The sequence below is a fragment of the Rhipicephalus sanguineus genome, chromosome 10 (assembly GCF_013339695.2).
Source record: "Rhipicephalus sanguineus isolate Rsan-2018 chromosome 10, BIME_Rsan_1.4, whole genome shotgun sequence".
NCBI lineage: Eukaryota > Metazoa > Arthropoda > Arachnida > Ixodida > Ixodidae > Rhipicephalus > Rhipicephalus sanguineus.
This window is the reverse complement of record NC_051185.1, coordinates 11,756,143-11,777,737: the sequence shown is the minus strand read 5'-3', so window position 1 is coordinate 11,777,737 and position 21,595 is coordinate 11,756,143. Positions and strand designations below refer to the sequence as shown.

The following is a 21,595-nucleotide window of genomic DNA, read 5'->3' as shown; positions in this document are numbered from 1 at the left end:
CAAGGTCAGCGTCGCTTTTAGCCGAACCGCCCCTGCCACACACAGACACACACAAGCAAAGGCACTGAGACGACGACGCTCAGCAATTCCGCGCAGTTCGGAGAAAGGCCCACGGGTCCTTCAAATAAACTCGCAAGGAAGGAGAAGCCAAACGTACAGGATTCGTACGCTGTACGCCACTAATCCAACCGTGCTAATCCACCCGCGTTAATCCACCCGCGCTAATCCATCGGTTGGAGGGAACGATCACGGCCGGATTACAGGAAGACAACAAGAATAAAACTTCATTAGCAAGGAGACATGCAAACTCCTATAACACCGTGGTGTTATGTACTACGCTGTGTTATGCATACATTTAACACCACAAAGTGGTGTTAAACTTATTAATCACTATTTTTTCTTTCTTTTCTGGCTCTTCTCGTTCTCTATTACCATATTGAAAGACTGATGGTGTTCTAGTACTGCATGGTCGTTATTTCGCTGTTGTATATTTGTACAGACCTCATTTAAGGATAGGTGACGTCATCTGTATTAGTTTCAACTTATTTCTTCCCCGATTGCTGTACGCGCCCGTCTATAGTTTACGTGTTCCCGCTACAAAAATGTGTTCCTGCATTTTCCGTGCTGTTCGCTACAAGAATTTCTGTGACTGCTGTCTGTCGGATCTGCCCTTCAAGCCCAATGCGACTTCGGCAGACCAATTTTGTACTGATGCTCTCACAAGATAACGATACAATAACGATTGAGCTCGTTCCCATTAATGTACAGAGTACAGAATGGAAGCAGCTTGAACAAAAGAAAAAGTGGATTCCGTCATTTTGACACTTGTTACAGTCACGTAGCCAACTAGCACGATCTTCTTTCATAGCCGATCGGCTGAAGAGACCCGTAGCTTTACGAGCACTGTACCTAATTCGCGAGCACCGCAGCATAGAGGCACGCCGTCTACCTCGCATCAGCGTCTTTTCTGAAGCCAGCCACATCGACGAGGACGACGACAGCTCAAACACGCACGCGCACACACACACACACACACACACACACACACACACACACACACACACACACACACACACACACACACACACACACAAAAGCGCGGCACCCTAGGCGGTGAAGAACGTCGTTTCAACGGAAAACACGCATTACAAGCGAGCCCGCAAAAAGCCGGCCCGACGCAGGTGCTCTATGGCGGTCAAACAAATGTGACGTTAAAATAAGCAATAAATATACATCAGAGCTTCGTCGTCTTCGCCGAACAACAAACGACTTCTCTGCCGATGCGCCTGCATTCACGACGTCCGTCCGCTCCCCACTCCTCAAAGCTTCCTTCGCAAACAGGCGACGACGATGGTCATTCATGCGGCTCGCCGCTGGTCAACGTTCCCCCGAGGTCGGAGCCGCCTTCGCGCGCCGTTACGTTTCGAACTCTCACGACGTCGACGCCTCACCCCAGGTGCGCTCGACCAATCGCCGCGCTCGGATTACATGGCGCGGTGCCGAGGCTGCCCATGCAGAGCAGTACAGGCACAACACTGTTTCCGAACAGGCGCTGTTCGCTAGATAATTGAAAAGTCGGCTAAATACTCAGCAGTTTTTCCTTCTTGTATCGATCAGCGTGTATTTTTCAGCAGCGCTGAGATCAGTGTGTGATTTTTTTTTAAATTTTACATTCGTCTTAATTTGATGGACTAATGCTAGCAAATCAAGTGAAAAGATGAAGATGTTCATTTATAATAATAATAATTATTACTTAGTTTTCCACAGTTGAGCATGAGTATATTGAGCAATCAACACAATCGACGTTGAACAAAAAGAAGCTGGCTTGCGCCTTCGAGTCGTCTTAGGCAAGTGAATAAGAGACACTGTGTGCGTGCGTGTGCGTTCGTGTGTTCGTGCGTGTGCGTGTGCGTGCGTGTGTGTGTGTGTTTGTGAGCACGTGGCCTATACGGTCATTCGCTTCCAGCTGTTACGCTTCGCTCCGTTACGGCCTCTTCGAAATTCTGGACTCGAGCCAATCAGCGAAGACGGGGCTCAGAAGGAGGAGCGTTGTTATAGGGCTACGTACACATTACAATCGCCGTGTATATGCACACTGCTATCGTCTCTAACTCGACTAGCACCGTTTAACTATTAAGGTTCGCGAGAGACGACTAGTGTTTCGAGTAACTATTTACGTTAGACACGGGGTTGCCCCATCTCGTAGCCGCGTTCCAGGAGTCGCGATATACGGGCACCGTGCCAAAGAAGCGTCGTCGGTCATCCAACTCGTTTCAATCGCTCTCAGCCTTTCGAGACTGTCTTCGGCGAGTCAGCCAGCACCTCGCGTTTTTTTTTTTTTTTTTTGGGGGGGGGGGGGGGGGAGAACCGTTAGAAAGGACCGACTAATTGCTAAAGTTCGCAGTTCCAAGTAAGAAATACTCCTACTGTCTTAAGAAATCTACCTTGCGGGGTAGACTTCTCTGTCAACTCGCCACGCTCGTAAAAAGCTGACAGAAGTGCCTTTCAATCTGCGGTACAAAAGGCTACATGAAAACAAAAACACCAATTCAGTTTAGAATAACAGAGAGCTGAGCTATAGTTGGTAAGTATTCATTTTAAAAAGACAGGGCGTGCAAACACGGACACAAGAAAGAAGTCAGGACACCACAAACGCCGACTAACCTTAGTCGGCGTTTGTGGTGTCCTGACTGTTTTCTTGTGTCCGTGTTTGCACGCCCTGTCTTTTTAGAACAATTCAGTTTGCGAGGCCCCATCAGCCGCCACTGCCGCTACAACGAGGATCAGGCCGTCTTAGGCCACTAGCTAGGATAGTGCAAGTGGGGGGGGGGGGGGGGGCTCACCATCAGTGCTTTCTATACTTTATGCCAATATTCGCAGCCTTATTCCGAAAAGACACAGTCTAAGCGCCTTAATTAATGACACGGATGCGGATGTAATTCTCTTGTCTGAAAACAACCAACAAAATTGCATCGCGTGAGCTCTTTCAGTGCCAGAAAACATTCACCATACATCACTATGATCTTTCAGAAGCCACGGAAGTGGCTATTTCGCGAAAGGAAAACACAAGGGGAGGGTTGAGGAGGGGGGGGTTGAGGGTTTGCGCTCCCCTCAACCCTCCCCTTGTGTTTTCTTTGCGCGAAATAGCCACTTCCGTGGCTTCTGAAAGAACATGAACCGACTAGTCCAACAACGTGTGCTTCTGGATCGCTATGATCGCCCCGAGAGAACGGGAGGTGGTGTCCTCATTGTCGTGCATGAATGTTTTTCATGTTCGCTTCTGAAAATCCCATGCAATTTAGAAATAGCGTGGTGCTGCGTAACTATTTGTTTCCAAAAGATGGTTTTTGGCATTTGTTACCACCCGCCTAATTCCAACAGCTTTCTGCGAGGAAAGTCATGACTGCCTAAGCCATATCTCGGCACTATTTACCGGTATTCCAGTTTTCCCATCCAGGTAATATTAATTTTCCTTCAGTCCAGTGGTTTCATCCTTGCCCGTTTGCGGAGCCTGCTTCAGCCGAAACTAGTTGCTTCCTAACCACACGCATTTTCCTTTTGCGCGTTTTCTGGCTTACCAAAAGTCTATCTCACAGCAAGTGTGGCCATTTTGGAATTGTAAAAGAGTAATTTACTAATATAAGAAAAATAGTGTTTCACTTTGGTGTCCCTTTAACATAATGATATGCCCTTCACGCTTACCTTATCAATACAATGCAGTAGTGTCCCTTTAACATAATGATATGCCTTTCACGCTTAACTTATCAATACCATGCAGTAGTGTCCCGGAAGATCACACCATCGCGCGCCGGTAATACTTCCGAGAAATCTCCATTCAGCCGAGGCCGTGTTAAAAATCAAAAGATGCGGACAATGGAAACTCCTTTATTACAGTTTTCTGTTCTGTCTCGCTGACGGCTATCGGGGGATCTTGCTGTTCAACGCATGCGAAGTCCGGGCCGGACGTGCCATATATTATAGGTTCTCGCCAGTATTGCAATAACACTGAGTTATGCGGCAGTACGGAAAATCAATATAAACCCATTTCCACAAATTCCGTCGTCGTATAGTTGCGAGGAGACGAAAGGAAGTAAGGTTAACCACTGGAGTGGCAGTTTTGGCGCATCGGTAATCCATAAGAACGCCCGAAAAAGTGGACAATGTGGACAGCCAAAAAAAGAAATTCAAGAGCCCTTCGAGAAAATGGGGGCAAGCGAAGTTTGGCGTGTGCGTGCCTGACGTTCTTTCTCTTTCCAATATTTATCTTTCTTTCTCTCTTTCTACCTTTCTTTATCTTTCTTTCTGTCCCTTTCTCTTTCTTTATCATTCTCTTTCTTTATCTGTTTCTCTTTCTTTCTGTCGCATTGCACAGAACTCCCTCCCAGCTGTTTTCTTCTTCCTTTGCGGGAATCGGACAGTCATCCACGAACTTAGCAGCAGAACATTTCTGTTGCTAGAGGAAACAACTACAGTCACGCGTTCACATCCAGTCAACTATGAATTGCGGCAACGTGAAATGACAAGTCACCTCGGTAACCTCGATAAAGGATCATATTGCTATATCAGAAACGGCTGATCGCCTATACAAGCCCACGACCGAGAGAGTCAATTAGTGCAAAACGGCGCATACAAATACGCATGCGACCAACGCACCTTCGAGAGCCGCATTTTTGAACACTAGCCGGCGCGTTTTCTTTTTTTTTTTAGATGCGAAGCGGCTTTTCTCGGGTCAGTGGTCCGTCGTCGGTGGTGGCGTCCGCTCTCCACTGCGCACGCGCCTACTCTCTCTCCCACTCTCCTCCCTTACGCAGGTGCTCGGTCGCCTTCTCTCCTCTCCTCCCCCGCGCTGCAGCCGCGGCGCAGCCTCTCCTTCCACGTGATGCAGCCGCGCCGCAGCCAAATACAGCCTGTAACCCACTCTCTCCTCTCCCTCCCCCATTTCAAGTGTATATAAGCGCGTGCGCTCGGTCGGCTTCCGTCATTCTCGCTTCGCTCCCGTTCAGATGAGTTGTAACGTCAACGTCGGCGCCACTCGTTCACTCGGCGCTAACGGAAAGCAACGCACAAACAACGCAATGATAACACGAACACTAAATACAAACCTCAAACACTAACGGAAACGCCGAGTGAGCGTAACGGAAACTTGGTGTGCGCCCCCGATGCTGCTTCGCATCCCCTGCATGGTTCCCTTGAGTGGGAGATGGTGTAAATTTCTTTGTCACACCTACAACGTCAACGACACTTGTGGTTTGAGGCAATATAAGCTCTGCATGAAAAAAAAAAGACCAAGACGAAACGCACAGAACACATGCAATGGCGCCTGTGGCGTATAAGTAATGTCTATTTGATGTCTGACGAGTCCGCGCCTGTTGAGACGAAAAGAAAATTTGCTGCTACTGCCGCTCGCGTATATATGAAAAGTTCTCGAAGAAACAATTCAGCCAATTCCGAGAACAATACACTGCTCGTCTTGTGGTGAAAAAGGAACGTTTTCGATTACTAGATCGTGAAGATCAATGTCCCACCTCCTGGAAATGCAAGAAAAAGAGAGCTAGTTTAACGAGTACGATTCAGTAAACTTATACTCGGTTTTCACACAGTCTAGGCGATGGTGAGCATGCCTACATCCGAATATTTCGAATAAATGTTAGTCAGTACGAAACTTCTGTCTAGGTACAGAGATAGGTCTGTACAGGAATATTTCCCAGGTTAATTTTATACGAAGCGCGTTTCGAAGCAGTCTGTTGCACTAAAGCTCACAGAAATTGAGCAGTGCGTTAGAATGCGCATGCGTAATAAGCTTTGGCAGAATCGTTATGGCTATTTTTGGTTTCACTTTGTGCAAGCAGTCTTAAATTTGCACTAAATATTTCAACAATAAAAAAAATATCCCCTCAATCAGCGCTGTGTTCGTCTGATACCCTCTTCACTTTCGCTATTTGCGCCATATTTTTTTTTCTTTTTCCAAATATGGAATACCAAAACACCTAACGTGCAGTCCTATTAAACGAATTAAATACATTCGTATGCGACAGCATATCTCGGTATTACAAGGATGGCGTGACATATCAGGGGCGTAGCCAGAATTTTTTTGAGGGAGGGGGGCAGGAGGGGGAGGGGTCTGAACCATACCTTATGTATGTTCGTGCGTGCGTTTGAGTGCTCGCGTGTTTATATCCACATGCGAAATTGAAAATTTTTCGAGGGGGGGGGAGGTGTTGAAGGTGCTGTGCGCACAAGTTGTATGCTTACTCTCCTACCACGCCATATTACAACTGTTGACGATCATTCCTTGAACGACACGACGCCTGACTGTCTTTTTGCGAAGGAGTGGCTCTGTGGTAGAATACTGGACTGCAACGCTGAGGGCCTGGGTTCAAATCCCGCTCGATCCTCGATATCTTTTTTCCTCATTTCGCGCCATAGACGTTACGGACACCAGCGGCAGACAACGCCACGAAAATCGGCTGTCTCATAAAAGCTTTCGCTGCAAAAAGGGGCCCGACGCAGCCACAAAGAACGCTCAGACGGACGTTGACGTTCGAGAGTGCACTTAACTTGTCATTGTTCACCGTTTTCCTGTAAACGGGAACCCCCGCGTGATCTGTTGTACGGAGCGGTCAGTGTCGGGAGATTTGACAAACAACCACGCCATAAGCAGAAACATTCTCAGAAAGAAGTACACCGCGAGGTCGCGTACTCGAGTGCCTGTTTCGTAGCTCGCTCACCCTTCGTAGTCGCTGCAAGGTCGTTAGGACGCAATCCCGCAGCTGCGAGGGAGCAATTTCAACGGCGCACGAAAATAACCGGACGTTAATTAAACTCCCAGTTGAGAAAAAAACGAACACAAAAAAAACTTTGCGCTCGTTGGGAGCCGCACGCATCGAGTTACGAAACACGCCTGAGCGTGTTCTTAGACGTGTATCATCGGCTGCGTGCAGAAGTCGTGGCTGTCGGCAGGCTCATTCACGAGAACTCACTCATTGCGTAGCAGGGAAGCCTTAGAGTACCCTGCCACGCAATGTACGCAATGTGGGCATTTCAACATAGCGAAGGCCACGAAGTTCCCGGCAAAGGCTACTAGATTATGCTCGGCCTATGAATTTGGCTGAATAAGTCTACAACTACTACTACTACTACTAGATGGAATTCCGGCGCTGCGATCGTATCTGCAGCTATCAGTGGTACGGTATTAGGATCTAGAACCATACACGGCTGCGTAACTTTCAAGATGTTCAGTTCGCAGCAATTTCTTAATCTTCGTGCTTGTCGCGTCGTGGGGTTATTACGCTTTATTTTTCAGATTTGCATACAAGGCAATCGCATAGTTTTCTAATTGCAACAAGACAGTTCTGCGCACACATGCATCGCTATTGCCAGAAGTTCCACATATAACGAAATACTTCGTTGAGTACGATAAATTAGCACGTTCAAAAGGAACCTTGAAGTCAGAAGGACGAAGTTCAGGAACGTCTATGTACTACCCATTAATTAGAACTAACAGACAAGAAATGGCTTTCTTGTCTGTAGCTCAGTTGGTATACAGCATCGGACACGTTATTCGGAGGTCGCAGGTTCGGTTCCTGCCAGCGGCAAGTTATCGCTTTGTCCACTTTACTTTCTTCACATTTACATCATAATTACTACAAAGTAACATCCCCTATATTTTCTTTGGTTTTCTTGTCTGTTAGTTCTAATTAATGTCGCGTCTAGCAAAGAAAAACGAGCCCTTAAAACTGCTCTTCCTGTGTACTACCCAGTCATTACTATGCTGGCTGAACTGTCACGCTTGCAGTTCCCGAAAACGAGCACAATCAAATCGAATTTACACGAGGCGGCGGAACGACCCCCTCTCCCTATGACTTAAGTGCGGATAGCGCACACGTGGCGGGCTGCCTATAAAAATTAAGCACGGGTGTTTTTACGTGCCAATCGACGATATGATTACGATTCAAACCATAAATTACAGTTCGATTTTGTTGCAATTTCTAAGTGAAGGGGTCCCGTTTTCAGTGTTTGTACTGTGAGACACTAATATGTATAGAAGTATTTCAAGGCGAAAGCACTAGATACCTCACCAAACGCGAAAACTGACCGGGATCCCGCGTCAGCGTCCACACGAGTGATGCAAAAAGTCATCACGTGACGACGTCAACATGTCGCATCATCAAGACGTCACAGATCACCAAAATTTGTGACGTCACGTGACGTGACATGATGACGTAATCACAGGCATCTTACCTTGATCAATGGTGGGCCGATCACGGAGGCAGTGCAAAACCAGGTGAGGTGCCTCCGATCCTGGAGGCAATGCAAGACCCCATTATATGCAGAAAGCTTTCGGAGTGTGGCGAAGAAGGTGGCTGTCGCCTTCCAGTCGTCTTACGTGTGTGCATAAAGGGGTATTCAGACGGGGGAGAAATGCTCGGGGGGTAAAGGCGGAGCCTAGTGACGTCAACTCGCGAGGAGAAGTCGCCACAAATGCCCCCCACTCACACGGACGGGGCGAACGGAGGGGGAGACCAGTGTTACCAGACTACTCCTGTGGCTTGTACCGCCCGTTTCACCAGCTGCTGACGACGATGACCCCAGCTACAGATGACCCCAACTGCAGACTGGACACCCACTGCCGCTCTCTGCAGGAGCAAGTGCAACAATGTGGCCAAACAAGAGCCAGAAATTCCGCCACATCCCCCACCGCCGGGGGATTGTTTGTCCTTTCGGGGAAAACGTCCCCGTCTCCTCCGAGGAGGCGCGGGGGGGTCACGCCCACTCGCTAATCCGTGACGTCGTGGTCACGTGATCCGCAACCCCCCCGTCTCCCCCGAGCATTCCTCCCCCGTCTGAATACCCCTTAAGGGACACTGCGAGTTTTTTGTAATTGACGCATATGTAATAAACTGAACCTGAAAAAAAGAAAGGGAGACTACGGGTTATCTCTGATCATGTGCACATCTGCCTCTTTAAGGTAGGAGCTTAAAGGGGTGGTGCCACCAAATTTGTGGCTTGCGCGTTCTTTGCGGTAAGCGTTTCCTATATCTCCAGGAAGCATGATGCACGTACCAAAATTCATGTATTCTCGCTAAATAATTTAATATCGCCTTTTTATTTGGACAACTTTCGGTTTCGGTTTCTGGGCGCCGAGGTTGGGCAGTGACGTAGAAGTGTAGGAGGCGTGGTCACGTGACCACACAAGGCTGTGACGCACATGACCAGGAAGCGATCGAAACTCGGCGAGTGATGTAGCAACCGATGCTTTGCCGGTACTATAGTGAACTAGAATGTATTCTAGTTCACTACAGCCGGTACGTACGTTGCGGAAGTGGCGGAGGTCCGGAGGTCACTCACGTTACTACAGCAGATTTGGTGTGACGTCACTACAACTTTCGTTGCCCCTCCTACAGATCTACGTCAGTGTTGGCGCGCTAGCGATGGGTTTCGATCGGGAGAATGAGCATTTAGGTACACTTTGGAAGTGAATTAAAATATATTCTAACCGTTTGCTGTGTCCGACCCTTCGTGTGGAATGTCCTTGCATACAAAGGAAACCCACAACAGGCTTGTTATAGCCTCGAAATTTGATGGCACCACCCCTTTAACCAAACTGCGCGGGTGTTTCTGCATTTCGCCCTCATCAGAATACGGCCATGGCCGGCCCGGGAATCGAACCCGCGTCCTCGAGCTAAGCAACGAAGCAACTTAGGCACTACGCTACCAGGACGGGTGTGTGGCATAATAATCAATTGTTCGGGTGTTACTTCTCAAAACAACGATATGGTTATGAGAGACGCCGTATAGTGGAGGGCTCCGGAAATTTCGACCACCTGGGGTTCTTTAACGTGCACCTAAATCTAAGTACACGGGTGTTCACTGACTTTCGCCCCCATCGATATGTGGCTGCCGTGGCCGAGATTCGATCCCGCGACCTTCAGGTCAGCAGTGGAGCACCATAACCACCATACCACGTCGGAGGGTACACCTTAGGCACTAAGCTATTGGGGCGGGTTGTCTATATAGTCGCTATATATATATAACCTTTAGGGACACAAAATGACTTTACTGTAACTACAGAGTTGCCGCGGTAGTGTGCACTTTCCCAACGAGTGGCCGTTTGCAAACAAACCGTTCCACCTAATAATACGAAATTTAGCATGTTGCTCAGATGGTCTGACTTCTCGCCGGCCACTATATCTCTTCTATTGTGAGCGCCGATTCTGCTATTTCTGCCCCAGGAAAACACACGTGTCACACAACCGCTGGACTAAAGCGGCAGTACTCACGCGCGTTCACGTGTCACACAAAAGAGTACACGGCGCAGGACCGCGCCCCGGGTGCGGTTTATTCTTAGCCAAGCAAGGCTCTTTTTGCGATATTTTCTATTTCCACCATTCGGCCGGAAAAAGAAGTGTTCGCCGCCGCTCCGACCTCGACGTTACGAGAGCAGCAGCATGAATGCGACGCTCGCTCTGGAACGTCAAGCTGTCTCGAAGGCGTTCGCTCAACGCTGGGTCTTTCTCCAGAAGACAGAGCTCACGTGCGTCGTCCCGCCTCACCGTCGCCAACGCCAAGGACGTCAACAACAGCAGCGACAACACCCACCCAGGCTGCCGCGCGGTGTTATGAAAACAACGCGCTCGTGTAGTCGGCCGCACAAGCGCGCCCAGCGGGAGGTTCGGCGTGCCCGCATATCATTGGTACGTTGACATATATAGACATGTGGCATATAATTACGTACTTATTCGTGGATACCATGGACATCGGTAGGATTTTGTCTTGGGCAGAGTGGGGGTTGCAAATCCGTGTTGTATTGGTGTGTGTGTGTGTGTGTGTCGGGGGGGGGGGGGGACAAGTGCCCCTTTTGCACCCCCCTGCTGACGCCCATGGTGGACACTGCCTGTTTGGTAAAGTGTAATCTTTGTGCATTTAGTCGCCGCTACTATGTGTAACACTGTTCCTTATACCGTAGTAAATTTCTAGAACTAATCCTGTTTTTTTTTCACTCTACACTGTACTCTCTCCCTTCCTCTCTATAATGTGCAAAGTGTACCCTGACTTGGGGTCTTACTAAAAATAAATAAATAAAGAAATAAGAACTGACAGGCTCTCTTACGCATTCGCCCAAGATGACTCGAAGGCGAAAGCCATCTTTTTCTTCTCAGTCGACTGTAAAATGTGCAGACGGGAAAGGATAGTAATAATATCTGGGGTTTAACGTCCCAAAACCACGAAATGATTATGAGAGACGCCGTAGTGGAGGGCTCCGGAAATTTCGACCTCCTGGGGTTCTTTAACGTGCACCTAAATCTAAGTACACGGGCCTCAAACATTTTCGCCTCCATCGAAAATGCAGCCGCCGCAGACGGGAAAGGAAGCGCGACGGTCTAGCACAAGAAACCACGTTGCAGAAGAAAAAAACCTGCGCAAACTCAAACACCACCACCGACTATCAACAAACAACTCATTTGAAAGAGTTCCTAGTAATGCATTAGTTCAAAGCGATGGTTTTCTTTCGCCGTATCCCTTAGCGCCGTTTAGCGTTCAACGACACAACGCGTTCATCCCGTATCTTTTTCCTTTCTCTCTCCTTTATCCTGCAACTTGCGCCGCCATGGGTATCCCGCCAAATGGCTAGAACGCCCAGCGAAGGCGTCAACCACAAAACTATAAAAAAAAGAGCCTGCGTCAAAAAACTAATAACGAGGCGGCGGGGGAGGGGGGGGGGAGGGCACATCATTCTATACGTATAAGAGGGCGCGGAGAAGCACAAAAACGCACAAAAGAGCGCGCGCTACGGCGGCGGCCGCGAGTGATGGAAAGAAAAAAATATAACCCAGGAAAGTGAAAGGAGAGCAAAAATCCCATCCGCCGAAACGTCCTTCGATGCGAAAGCGGAGCAGGAGGGCAGCTTTACCCGCAGCTGAATAAAACACGAAGAAGGGGAAAGGGGGGGGGGGGGGGCATCCAACGCCGCGGGGTAGCTCGTCGCGCCTCGAAATAGCACCGCCGGCGCCCCCCCAACACTCGCCCCCTCTGGCTTAATGCCGTTCCCTTCGCTGCTTGCAACCCCTGACTACCCTTCTCTTTCTTTTTTTACTTATACATCTACGATTTTTGTTTCTTTGATGCACTTTGGACGCCAACTGAAACGTATCAGAAGACAGTTTCAGAGCGCGCGGCGAACTTTCGGTCAAACACAACGGCACAGTCCCGGGAACGGATCAGCGTTACGTTGGCACGCCTCCCTTCGCAGCAAGCGCGTCGTACTACGTGAAACGCGTCACGTATACATGCGAGTTTGCGGGCTTCGCGTCAAGTGTTGAGCCAACTTTCCCACAGGCCTAGCCTCGTCTATACGGCGCAAAGTTTAATGACGCAGCACACGAAACACCGTAGACACCTGCCGTATTGCGTAAAGCGTTGACGTTAAACAGACTAAGCGTGCAAACACGGACACAAGAGAGCAGTCAAGACACCACGAACGCCGACTAAAAACTGAAAAAAAGGCTCATAGCGACGGAAAAGAAGGTAGACACGAACACTTATCTACGCATGCACAGGAAAGAAGCGATACCTATCAATCCGGCACGCGTGGTGGTCTACGTAAGCGATAACTGTTCAGGCATTTGATTTCTTTATGCATGTTAACCGACGGTTGGCTCACGCATGCGCAACCAATGTAAAGCGTTGGTAGCGGCGTGGGTAAGAATATGGCTAATGCATGTTGATACCCTAGGGCGTAGCCATTAACTTTTTTCGGAGGGGGATGGAGTGGTTCCATCAACCTTTGTATATGTTCGTGTGGTGTTTGTACGCGTGCGTGTACACCTGCATGTACACACGCGGAACTGAACTTGTGTCCGTGTCTTGACTTCTTTCTTGTGTTCGTGTTTGCACGCCCTGTCTTTTTAGAATGAACTGAACATCTGTGGGGGAAAGGGGATGTTGTGACTTCCTTTTCTTCGTCATTCGTCTACAGATGACCAAACATCATCATTATGGATGCTCCTCAGGAGCTGACGCGTGCTCACGTAGCAGCGCTGGCTCGCCCTCTTCTTTTCTTTTTTTTTCTGTTCCATTAAAGCGGTTTTTGGCTCGATGTTAACCACGCCGCAGTTGGAAGGCTTAGAGGTCCAACACATGGTGCCGAAACCCGGGACCTTTAGACACCGCTGACATCATCGACGCACGGAGCCGCGAAAGCTAAGAAGACGCGGCGCCTGCGACCTCAGCGAGATTCCCCGACTGCGTGCGACAGAATGGAACGACAGCTTAGACGACGCAACAGCCTGCGGTCTCATCTCGATGTCCTGTTGGCCGAGGCGGAAGGCAACTTGCGAGAGAATCGAGAGGTCACGAAAGCTACTGTAAGTGTACTCCTCGATCGAATCAGCTCCTTTTACGGACAGATAGAGAAAGTTGATGAGGCGATTTTTGAAGAGACGCCAGACGACCTGTTAGACAGCGAAACGTTAGACGCTGGAAAATACCGTGACAAGGTTGTTACCCTGACAGCGAACCTACGCGTCAAACTGAATGAATGTCTGTCGCCTCCAACCCCACGCCCTACTAACGTTCACCCGTTACCTTCCGGCAAGAGCAAGCTTCCGCAGCTAGAACTCCTAAAATTTGACGGGAACCGCAGACAGTGGCCGCGATTTTGGACCCAGTTTACATCAGCAGTTCACGACAACAGCGAGCTGAGCACAGCTGACAAGTTCAACTACTTGAGCAGTCTGGTGACCGGAGCAGCCGCCTCAGCTATATCAGGATTGCAAGCTACCGAAGAGTGCTATGCAGACGCCATTGAAATTTTAAAGAAGCGTTTTGGAGATGAACAGATCATCGTTCAAGATCATCTACAAGGTTTGCTGGACCTCAAACCGGTGTCATCATCAGCAGACGTCCATCAGCTGAGGAAACTGTACGACAAAGTACAGGTTCATATTCGAAGCCTCAAGGCGCTCGGCACGAACTCGACAACTTATTGCACCATGCTGCGAGAAATCCTGTTCAGAGTTCTCCCGACTGACATGGTACTTCGGTTTCACGAGGCGCGCAAGGCATCATCATCAGCTGCAGCTTCTTCGAATACAGAAGATAACGAGCTTCAAATGCTTTTGGAATTCTTCGACCTTCAACTGACTTGTCGGGAAGCTGTGGCCGAACAAGAGATACACAGAAGTCGTCGCACACCAGAGAAAGGAGGATTAAAGCCCAGCCATCCACGAGACGTTTCCACGACAGCTGCTCTACAAAGCTCAGCTAGTAGTCAGCAGAAGTGCCTGTTTTGCCGTTCCGAAAAACATTCTGCTGAAGTTTGTGATAAAAAGGAGATCAGCCTCTGGCTCAAAAAGGAGATGCTTACCAAAGCCGGAAGATGCTTCCGTTGTCTAAAGCAGGGCCATTTGGCGAAAGATTGCAGAAGCCGGCTGAAATGTGGAAAGTGTGCGAGAAGGCACGCAACATCCGTTTGCGCATCGGAAGAGATCAGAAGCGACAAGGAGAAGGTGCTATCTGCATCGGTCAATCTAATCTCCAAGCAGCCAAGCTCAGTCGTAATGCTGCAGACTCTGACGGCCACCATATCAGGAACCAAAACATCTGGTCGCTACCGAGTCCTTTTCGATGGCGGAAGTCAGCGGAGCTTCATTACGGCGAAAGCTTCCCAAAGACTTGGCTGCGAAGTAATAGAAGAGGAGACGTTGACCGTAGGCGTGTTCGGTGGTGAAAACGCGCGGAAAACCATGCAGAGGGTGCGAGTATCGGTTCTCCCTGCGAAAGAGGAAATTCCGATTTCAATCGATGCGCTGGTGGTGGACACAATATGCAGTGAATGCATTCCGGTACCAGAAGAAAACGTTTTGAGAGAAATGAACAAGATGCAATTGGATACGCAAGCTCTCTCTCTGCAAGGAGTTGAAGACAGACTGCGGTCCTCATTGGTTCAGACTATTATTGGGATCTAGTAACTGGTACCGTGAAGCCTGTGCACGAAAAGCTGAAAGCTGTCGAGACAAGACTGGGATGGACTGTTCACGGGCCGTTGTCTGCTACAACCAACGTAATACAGAGTGCCAGTGTCGTAGTCCTTCGAGCCACGGTGACAGAGCATGACATCTCGAAACTTCTGACTCGGTTTTTGGATCTTGAAAGTATCGGGATCAAGGCCGAACACGAGGAAACGAAGGTCGCCGATTCAGTGCTGGAAAAATTCGAGAACAACATCAAGAAGAAAGACAATCGGTACGAAGTCGCGCTACCGTGGAAGGAAAGGGTTGACCTGGCAGAGAACTATGCAGTTGCAACCAAACGCCTGCATAGTTTGATGAAGAAACTTAACAATGACAGCGAGCTCTTGAAAAGATACGATGAGACTATTAGACTGTACCTCGATTAAGGATCTGCTGAAAGAGTACCGGAAACGGAAGAGCATCCACTTGGACCCCTGTATTATATGCCACATCGAGCTGTACTACGAGAGGACCGATCTACTACGAAGGTACGCATCGTATTCGACGCATCCTCTCACGAATCTGGTTCAAAGTCCTTGAATGATAACCTGGAAGCTGGCCCAAATCTAAATACTGACGTAGTGACCCTACTGCTTCGTTTCCGACGCTACAAGGTAGCGATGAATGCCGATGTCGAGAAGGTGTTCCTACAGATTGGCCTGAGAGAACCAGACAGAGATGCGCTCCGCTTTTTGTGGTTCAAAACTTCCCCACAAGTGAACGGCCGAATGCCGGAAATAGAAGTTTGGAGAATGACTAGAGTGCCCTTCGGAGCTACTTCAAGTCCTTTCTTACTGACTGCTACTTTGAAACACCACTTCAGGTCCGTAGAAACCCTCTATCCTGTGACAGCTCGACGATTGCAAAGCTCCATATATATGGACGATCTTCTGATTGGAGCCGACACAGCTGAAGAAGCTATCCAGATGCACAAAGAAATAATTGAGATCTTCACGCAAGCTTCCATGAACATTCGCAAGTGGGCCAGCAACGATCCTGTAGTATCTGCCGCCTTCGAACAAGGAATCACTTCACAGGAAAAATCTCTTTGCTCACCTTCTGGACCTCTGAAAGTACTGAGACTTCATTGGAACAAGAAGACGGATACCTTTTCGTTCAAGCCCCAGGATATCCTCCAGTTCATACAGGAGCATCGGATTACAAAACGCTTTGTGCTTCAGGCTGTTGCAAGGATCTACGACCCTTTGGGGTTTCTTTCACCTTTCTTAGTACGGGCGAAAATCTTACAAGATCTATGGAAGGAAAACCTCGACTGGGATGGGACATTGCCACCCAAGTTGTCTGCTGTCTGGCTGAAATGGAGCAAGGAGGTAACCATGCTTAGTGACCTCAGTATTCCAAGGTTCCTAGCAGCCGGCGGAGAAGGCCCATACCAAAAGGCAGCACTCCACATCTTTTCTGATGCAAGCGAGTCGGCATACGGGGCTGCAGCCTACCTTCGTACGGCCGACTACAGTGGCACCGTCCGGACTATGCTACTGATGGCAAAGACCAGAGTTGCGCCGTTAAAGACGGTCACTCTAGCGAGGCTGGAATTGATGGCAGCATTGCTTGCAGCCCAAATGTGCGCCTACATCGTGAAGAATTGCGACCTTGGAATTGGTGAAGCAACATTTTGGTCCGATTCCCAGATTACACTTTGCTGGATTAACAAGGATCCCGTTACCTGGAAGGAGTTTGTGCGGAACCGGACGCAAGAAATCAGAACTTTGACTGAGTATACCAGATGGCGATTTTGTCCTGGAAAAGAAAACACCGCCGATTTGCTCACTCGAGGCTTGTCTGCACTCAAACTGAGCCAGTCGCAGTTGTGGTGGTTTGGACCTAGATGGCTTGCAATGTCTGATACGTGCTGGCCCGTGTACGGGGGAAGGATTGACATCGAAAATGGAAAGCTCGAGGCAGCTGAGACAGAACTAAGGGTCAGTACTCATGCTGTTAATACGAGACCATTGCTGCCATCGCTGATTGAAATTGAACGATTCAGCAGCCTCACCAAACTTAAGAGTAACGGCATGGGTCTTCCGTTATGCCAAAAGGTTGAAGAAGGAAAATGATAAGTCTGAGGAGCTGTCTGCTGAGGAAATTCAGCAAGCAGAGTGCTATTTGCTTCGAGAGGAACAGAGAGCTAACTTTGGTAAAGAAGCAGACTGTGTCGCGAGCAAGAAACCGCTCCCTTTACAAAGTCCACTTGGGCATTTTAGACTGTTTATAGACGAAAACGGGCTTCTTCGGATACAAGGAAAAGCTTCCAGGGCTGACGACTCGTACAGTTCTCGCCATCCCATCCTCCTACCAAAAGACTCACACCTCAGTAAGCTGATAATCAATCATGCTCACGCAAAGGTCTTCCACGGGGGAGTTCGAGACACTCTGACTCAAGTTCGAGAACGATTTTGGATTCTTCAAGCACGACAGTCTGTGAAGAAAACGATAAGACGGTGTATCATCTGCCAACGCCTACAGAGTAAACCTGTTGAGCAATCTTCACCTTGTATGCCTCAGGATCGTGCTACTCAAGCCCATCCGTTCCTCGTGAGTGGAGTTGACTTTGCAGGGCCACTATACATCAAAGGGCATCCCCACGAGCGCTCCTACATCGCTCTTTTCACGTGCGCGGTGACAAGAGCTGTTCACTTGGAACTGGTTGAAGACTTGACCACAGTGAATTTTCTTTGCGCCCTGCGGAGATTCGTATCACGGCGGGGTCTGTCACATTATCTACAGCGACAACGCACGAACATTCGTCAAAGCGTCCAAGGACCTACAGAAGCTTTGGCGAACGATAAGACACCCCGACGTACTCGCCTTCTTTTCCTCCTCGAAGATCCAATGGAAATTCATTTGCCCGAGCGCTCCTTGCTGGGGCGGGTTCTACGAGAGACTCGTTGGTTCTGTAAAAACCTGCTTGAAGAAGATGCTCGGGCGAAGGCTTGTCAGTCGGACAGAGTTAGTTACTCTACTAACAGAAGTGGAGGCCGTGGTGAATTCTCGACCTTTGACTTACGTGTTCAACGACGTGGATGAACCGTACCCTCTATCTGCAGCAGATTTTCTCGTTGGAAGGAGACTGACAACGCTACCACATTACGAACTGAAAATCAACACCGAGTCTACCAACGCTGCACTGAAGAAACTTTGGAGCAAGCGAGAAGATGATTTGCAAGCATTTTGGTCTCGTTGGTATAAAGAGTACCTTAATGAACTCAGGAACTTTACATCCAACCAAGCCAAAAGAAATGACTCTGAAGAAAGGCAACGTAGTTCTACTCGGGGATAAACAGCTTCCAAGGCAACTGTGGAGTTTGGCCCGCATAGAGGAACTGATCAGCGGACGCGACACCATTGTCAGGACCTGCTCTTTATGCTTGCCCGACGGCTCTGTTGTGAAGCGGCCCGCACAGCTACTTTACCCGTTGGAAGCCAACTAACGTCATCTGTCGGCGCGGGAGACTGTTGTGACTTCCTTGTCTTCGTCATTCGTACAGATGACCAAACATCATCATTATGGATGCTCCTCACGAGCTGACGCGTGCTCACGTAGCAGCGCTGGCTCGCCCTCTTTTTTTTTTTCTGTTCCATTAAAGCGGTCCATCTTGCAAAACGTGTTTTTGGCTCGATGTTAACCACGCCGCAGTTGGAAGGCTTAGAGGTCCAACAGGGGATATGACACCCCCCCCCCCCATCCCCCTGGCTACGCCGATGTTGCTGCCAACGCTCTTGCACCATAGGTGGACATTGTTTTAAAAAGCGCCACACAGGCAGACAATGTTTCTTTTTTTCTTGGCGCAATGTACGCTATTGTTCACGCAATAGCCGCAAGATGGCGCCACCAGCCTTGATATGGAGGTCAGTGCCAGCGCAGTGTATACCGTTACCGTCTCTTACGCAATTGCAGAGCACCGGAAGCACAAACAGCAACATTGCTTGTAGAGGCATTCTGCAGCGTCTCAGCCTTCAACCGCTTGTTTGCTAGCGTTCCGAATGAGCAAGCGGATCTGCAGTCTTTCCGGAGTCGAAAGAAACGGTGTGTGGAAGCTGTCGGCACTCACGGACGCAACGCTTCCTTCCGTGTGCGCAAAAGTGGGAAGTACCTTCGGCACAGCCTTCGCTACAGTCAGAAACCGCGGAAGCAGGGCCAAAATTATTTTTACGAGCGCGGTCACGGGAGACAGTGGGGGAGTGGGAACTAGGCGAAGGACGGGGAACACTTGCGGAAAACCTCTACCGAGAATAAACTGAAGAGGCGTATACCCGGCACTGACAGGTGAGCCCCGTAATGCCTCGCTGTCATCAATGACAATGTAAACACGGTAGACTAGGGGTACTCACATTCGCTACCGAGCCGCAGTCACGAAATTTAGTCTCACAAACTGCCGGGACCGTGAAGAAGTTGGAAGGGTGGGGGGACGGGGGTGTTGAACAAAATGTTACCTAACGCTGCCATTTGAATGAACTTTCTGATATCTCATATATGGGTCATTATTGGAGAGAACTTGGCGTCAGGATTCGAGAACATATCGATACCTATATCCACAATGACTAAAATCTGGACGCCGACCCTGAACAAACCCATACTGCAGCACTAGATGAATGAAGTATCGAGCTTTTGTTCCGCCGTTATGTTTCAAGACAAGGTGACCGCACGGGGTGCCTCACGAACAAAGTATTATTCACGATAGGCGAGAAAATAATGCGAGCACCATTTAGCAATGTAATGTAACAAACAGTCACAAAGTCACCAATATATATATATATATATATATATATATATATATATATATATATATATATATATATATATATATATATATATATATATATATATATATGGGAGGACGAAGACTCATGTGCGGGCCGCTAGCCAAAGGTCGGCGGGCCGCGTGTTTGGTCGTCAGGGTGGATCGGGCTTTGGCATGGCGTAAAAAAGACACACCGGCGTAAAAAAAAAATTCAGAAACCCTTGCCCTGCAGGGCAAATAATAATGATATCTGGGATTAACGTCCCAAAACCACGATATGATTATGAGAGACTCCGTAGTGGAGGGCTCCGGAAATTTCGGCCACCTGGGGTTCTTTAACATGCACCTAAATCTAAGCACACGAACTTCAAACATTTTCGCCACCATCGAAAATGTAGCCGCCGCGGTCGGGATTCGATCCCGCGACCTTCAGGTCAGCAGCCGGGCTAATGGGATGCGTCTGCGCGCCTGACGTACTACTTTTCTTTCCACAGCATTCTGCAATGCTCCCTCCTAACCGTTTCCTTCCCCCATGACTGGAATCTGACCTTCATAGACGTGCTCAGCAGCGCAACAGTTCGGTTGCTACAGGCAATAACGACGGTCATGCGTTCATATCCAGGCAACAATGAAACGTGGCAACGGGAAATGACTAGTAACTTCGATAACCTCGATGAAAGATCACATTACCGTATCAGAAACGACTGATCGCTGACAAGCCCATGATTGAGAGAGCATCAATTAATCGAAAGCGCCGCATACAATCAAGCACGTGAGCGGCGCCGCCTTCGAGGGCCGCATTTCTGTACGCTCAAAGCACCGTGTTTATTTTTATTTTATTTTATTGGCGTACGACAACGCCGGCACCGAAATCTAGCTCACAAGCTTCGCTCCAAAAAGAAGCCAGAAAACGACGTCAGCCCCTTTTTCCTCCTCTTCCACGTCTTCGCATTGACGCCCTTCCATATTTTGCCCCCGTCAATGAGAGAGAGAGATAGACGGCTAATGCTTGCCCGCATTCCTCTCCTCCTCCTCCTCAAGCACCGAGCGACCGCGTGTCGACTACTTTTCTTCCGGCGCACTTGTATCCGTTTTCCCACGGGCTCCGCTGCAATCTGCACAACTACGGCGCCCCGGCGGCAAACGATCCACCCAAGGAAGAAGGAGCGGTGTGGGCAACCAACGCCGAGCACCCAGTGCAGCCAACCAAGCCCTCTACCAAAAGCACGAACACACACGCACACGCACCTACGACGATCCCAAAGTTCTCCCACAGGGTCGGTGGTCCCCCGGAGCGGTAGTCCGGTCGTGCTTCTTTCACGAATGAACGGTCTCCGGAGAGACGACACCCCCCCCCCCCGAGTAACTAAGAAAAATCACGTCACGTCGACCAAGAGGCCGAGAGCAGTATAAGAAACCACCAAAGTAGGGGCGACCAACAGAAATAATAAAAATATACAAGAGAGCAATTCAGAGAAAGTATAAGATGGTGGCGCCATCTCGCACCACCGCTCGGGAGCACACCTGTTCCAAAAATACCGTTCAGATTACCGTTGAAATACCGTTTTTTTTTTTCCCCACAGTAATCCGAAACAGTTTCCGCACCGTCGTAATCTTTTCAATTTGAAAACGGCACTTCTCGCCCGCACGGTGTAGCACACATAAAAGGGAGCAGCTGGTGGTGATTAGAGACTCAGAATGACCCTCACGTAGTTTTAAAGACTGCAAAGCAAAAAAAAAAAAAAAAAAAACGGATCGAAAGCACTTTCCTAGGAAGCTGACACAGTGCGTAAAACAGTATTTGAAATTTCATTTAACAAA

The 21,595-nt window shown here is 49.0% G+C and overlaps 1 protein-coding gene across 2 annotated transcripts in view; it reads right to left on the bottom strand.

The window, feature by feature from the left end:
• LOC119407049 (phospholipid phosphatase homolog 1.2 homolog) overlaps positions 1-21,595 on the bottom strand; it is an 83,954-nt gene that overhangs the window by 9,836 nt on the left and 52,523 nt on the right. The window lies entirely within an intron of this gene.